Source organism: Dasypus novemcinctus, chromosome Y (assembly GCF_030445035.2).
Source record: "Dasypus novemcinctus isolate mDasNov1 chromosome Y, mDasNov1.1.hap2, whole genome shotgun sequence".
In the NCBI taxonomy this organism is placed as follows: Eukaryota; Metazoa; Chordata; class Mammalia; order Cingulata; family Dasypodidae; genus Dasypus; species Dasypus novemcinctus.
This window is the reverse complement of record NC_092216.1, coordinates 26,236,199-26,241,583: the sequence shown is the minus strand read 5'-3', so window position 1 is coordinate 26,241,583 and position 5,385 is coordinate 26,236,199.

The following is a 5,385-nucleotide window of genomic DNA, read 5'->3' as shown; positions in this document are numbered from 1 at the left end:
TCCTAGAAACACATGAGCAGCCTAAACTGATGAAAGAAGAAATTGATGCTCTTAACTCGCCAATCAAAAGTAAAGAGATAGAATGAGGCATTAAAAACCTCCAAACCAAGAAGAGCCCTGGGCCAGAAAATTAACACAGCATTTTTAAATGAACTGGAAAGAGTAACTATGAAATTTCTTTGAAAGGGAGAGAGGCACCAAATACTCAAAGACATATTGAAAAAGAAAAATGAAATTGTAGGATTCACACTACTGGACATTAAAACATACTACAAAGCTACAGTGGTCAGAATGGCATTGTATTGGCACAAGGATAGACATACTGACCAATGGAACTGAAATGAGTTTTCTGATATAGATCCTCACATATACAGAAATCTGATATTTGACAAAGCCACAAAGCCCACTCACCTGGGAGAGAATGGCCTCTTCAACAAATAATGCTTGGAGAATTGGATATTCCTATATAAAAGAATGAAAGAGGATTCCCATCTCACACCTTATATAAAAATCAACTCAGGATGGATCAAAGATCTTAATATTAGAGCCAAGACCATAAAGACCTGGGAAGACAATGTAGAGAAGCATCTACAGGATCTTGTAGTAGGAAATTACTTCAGGAATTTCATACCCAAAGCATGAGTAGTAAAAGAAAAAATAGATAAATGAGACCACCTGAAAATTAAAATCTTTTGTACCACAAAGAAGTTTATCAAGAAAGTGAAAAGACAGGCTACCCAATGGGAGAAAATATTTGGTAACCATATATCTGATAATTTCTAGCATATATAAAGAAAAAACTATATCTCAAAAATAAAAAGACAAACAAACCATTGAAAAAATGGGCAAGAGATTTGAACAGATGCTTCTCCAAAGAAGAAATACAAATGGCTAAAAAGCACATGAAAAGATGCTCAACATTACTATTAGGGCAATACAAATTAAAACTACAATGAGATACGATCTTACATCCATTGGACTGGTGGCTATTATAAAAAGAGAGGACTACAAGTGTTGGAGAGGGTGTGGAGGAATGGGAAACCTCATCCACAGCTGATGGGAATGTAAAGGATCCAACCATTGTGAAGGATGATTTGATGGTTACTCCAAACACTAGCTATATATGACCCAGCAATTCTACTGCTGAGTATATACCCAGAAGAACTGAAAACAAGGACACCAACCGATATAGGCATAACAATGTTCATAGCAGCATTATTAACTACTGCCAAAACTTGGAATCAACCCAAATGCCCATCAACAGAAGAGTGAATAAACAAAATGTGGTATATACAATGGAATACTACTCAGCTGTAAGAAGGAATACAATATTAACACATGGGATAACATGGTTGAATCTCGAGGACATTATGTTGAGTGAAACAAGTCAGAATTCAAGGACAAATACTACCTGACCTCTCTGATATGCACTGAGCAAATCAAGCTGTCTCAGAGAGCTAGAGACTGGATGAAAGGCTTATAGGAAATAGGGGGCAGGGAGAGAAAGGTTGTGAGCCAACACCCACTTGGGCAAAATCTATGACGAGGTGGAGGTAACTACTTGTGCAGTGAAGGAATAAGATGGGGTATAGGGATAGTATTGGGTTGGGATTCACAGCTTGAGGGAGCTTAGGGTTGGGAGGATGGGTCAGATGTTCCATGGAAGTGGGGAGAACGTTGGGGGAGCAGGTGAACATGCAAGATTGTCAGGCACATGGTTGAAACTATAATGTTGAGAAAACTCTTTAGAAAATTATTAATAAGGAAGTCTTACTGGTTTAAGATATTTGATGGGGCGATCTGGCACAGGGTGCTCCTGGAGCAGGCTTCTAGGGAGTGTGTGAGTGCTCATTTGTCATAGTGTGTTATATAAGTGGGTGCAGACATACAATGAGAGGGAAAGTGTTGTACCCCCATCCTGGGGAGGCCTGATGTTCTCTGAGGGAAGGGTGTCTCTCGTGAGTATGGGTGACTTCCAATGTGGTAGGAGAGACTAGTGTGTCAAGTCCTCAGCACTGTTGCAAGTATCTATGAATTTTGTTCTTTATGCAGTGCAGCTTGGTGTCACTGTGGGCTCTGAAGGGAGGGAGAGATTGGAATAGAATAGATGGAAGAGGGTGTAACTGGGAGCAAAGGAAGTGTTCTCCATGAATGTGCAATGATGGATACAGGCCATGTTAAATTTCAACAGAAATTTATAAAAATGTATAGTCTAAAATGTAAACCATAATGTAAACCATAACATAACCAAGGTTAGTAGCTATGTTTCCTTATTTGTACATCAGTTGTAGCAAATGTAACATCCACATTTAAAAAGATCATTGCTGGGGAATGGGGAAAATGGGGAGGATGTTCGGTATATGGGAGTCCCCTATATTCTATATGTGCTTTACTGTGACTTAAAACTTTTTCTGGGAGAAGCGAATGTGGCTCAACTGATAAGAGTGCCCATCTACCATATGGAGGGTCCAGGGTTCGATCCCCAGGGCCTCCTGACCTGTGTGGCAAGCTGGCCCATGCACAGTGCTGCTGTGAGCAAGGAGCATAGCCATCCCTGGAGTGGCACCACACACATGGAGAGTCAACGCAACAAGATGATGCAACAAAAAGAGACACAGTTTCCCAGTGCTGCTCGATAACACAAGAGGACACAGAAGAACACATAGCAAATGGATGGACACAGAGAGCAGGAAATGGGGGGAATGGGAGAGAAATAAATGAAATAAATAAATCTTTAAAAAAATAAACTTTTTGAAGACATTATATAGAACTAAGATAAAAAATAAAAAGATGTAAGACACTGTGGAAGAAATGAAAGAGACTGCCTTCCCTCTGTACATATAGGACAATACCTATTATAACCTCAAAAAATTTTTATGACATTTTTCATTCTTTAATACTCCAATTTATTTTTTACTTATTTAAATTTTTTTCAATTATTAATGTATTTCACTTCTAATCTTCAAACCTATCATTACTATTTCATTTTCCTATTAGCACAAATTGGTAATATATTAGGCTTCATTTCTGAAGAAGTTTTGGATCACAGAGGGGGTCAACTATGGCAGGGGAGGAGCATTGGTGTGGGGTGTCATTGAAGGGGGATGCAAGGGTAAGAGGGAGTTCACCTGGGCATGCATGTAGGTATGTTTGGATTTTTGTTGGGTGTTGAAATAGTGGGGTAGAGTTTTACACAACAATTGAAGGAATGCTGAGTTTCCATCCTGGGGAGTTGTCACATTCCCAATGGAACAGCAACAATCCGCCAAGTGCAAGGGCAAAGACCAGTGAAGAAGGATGGTGCAGTGATGGGTCCTTGATACTTACAACTACGTTTATGAGCCTGTGCACTTGAAATTTCAGTTTGGCCTAGAGCTGCAGGGTGCCTAAGAGTTACCTCCTGAGAGCCTTCATGCTGCTCAAATGTGGCCACTCTCTAAGCCAAACTCAGCATTTAAATGCATTACCTTCTCCCCACTGTGGGACACAACTCACGGGGATGAGCCCTGGCACTGAGGGATTACTACCAAGCTCCAGCTGGTGATGCAACTAGAAAAAGACCTTGAATAAAAGGGGAAAATTCTAAAGACAAATGAGTTTATTTGGCTAAAAGACCCCAAAATGAGTCAGGAGTCATCAGAGGCATCGTACTTCTGCACATCTCAGCAGGATCTCAGAGAAAGCCAAAGTAGATAAAGCCCCAGGTAGTGGTGCTCTTGAGGGGTATGGAGCCCTCAAGAGGTCTTACACTCATGGCTGATGGCTCTGGAGTAGTTCAGTGCCTTGCCAGTGGACCTACTTCAGAATTTGTGCTCCTGAGTGTAATGGAGTTGGACTCAGATGTGACTTCTCTACACATGCCACTTCTGTTACTTTTACTGAACCTGTGGTTGGCAATGGGGTTGGTTTATGCCCAGGAGACTTGAGTCCCTGAACTTTCTATGTACCAGCTGGGTCCTGAGCCTCAGCAGAGTTGTAAAACATACTCTCCAGTTTGTTGGACTTACCTAGGTCAGCTAACAAGGAGGTGAGGATGGTCAACCACCACACCAAGGAACTGAGAGAGTCTACAGCTGCAATTAGGAGAATCCCATCGATCAGCCATGTGGGACCTAAGCCCCCTCTCAATTTGCATGTGGAGTGGGCATTGCCATCACAGGGTCCTGAGGATGGAAGAATAAAATAGGGATTAGAGTGGACTTACTGGTATTCTACTATAGAATTATTGTGACTCTAGCAATGGGAGAAACTATATCATTGATGTGGAGACAGTGGCCATGGCTGTTGCTAAGGGGAGGGAGAGGGTAGAAGAGGTGTGATGTGGGGGCATTTTTAGGACTTGCAGTTGTCCTGATGATATTGCAGGCACAGAGGCAGGAAATTATATATCATGCCATAAACCACTGAATGGATTGGGAGAGAGTATAATCTACAATCTACTATAATCTATGCTTTGTAGCAGTGCTCCAAAATGTATTCTTCAAATGGAATGAATGTGCCACACTAATGAAAGAAGTTGTTGATGTGTGAGGAGTAGAGGGAATGAGGTATATAGGAACCTCTCATAATTTTTAATGTAACATTTTGTGTGATGTATGTACCTTTAAAAATAAAAAAAAGATAAGAAAAAAAGAATCCACTTTGCAGCAAATATTGAAGGAAGTCTTAGAGCCTGAAAGACAAAGACCAGAGAGAGGCATGGAGCAGAGTATAGAAGAAAGAGTAGCAGAAATGATAATCAAAAGAGTTAAAAAATAGATGAAAATATGATATGACGTATGAAAACCAAAGAGTAAAATGGTGGAAATAAATAATGCATTTACATTAATATCACGGAATGTGAGTGGATTAAACTCCCCAGTTAGAAGGTATTGGTTGACAGAATGGATAAAAATATATAAGCCACCCATGTTCTGCTTACAAGAGATTCGCCTTAGACCCTGGGACACAAACTGGCTGAAATCGAAAGGTTGGAAAAAGATACTCCATGTAAATTGTAACCAAAAAAGAGCAAGGTTGGCTATACTAAGATCAGACAAAACACACTTTACATGCGAAAGAGTTATAAGAGATACAGAAGTCCATTAAATATTACTAAAAGATATGCAGTCATAAATATCTGTGCATCTAACCAGGGTGTCCCAAAATACATGACAGAAACTCTGGCAACCTGAAGGGAGAAATAAATATCTTTACAATAATCACTGTCAACTTCAACACACCACCCACATCATTAGATAGAACAACTAGACAGAAGATCAACAAGGCAACAGAAAACTTCAACAATAAGATGATCTAGTTAGGCATAACAGTCATATACAGAATGTTGCATCCAAGCTCAGTGGGTTATACATTTTTCCCAAGGGCCCATGGATTACTTTCCAG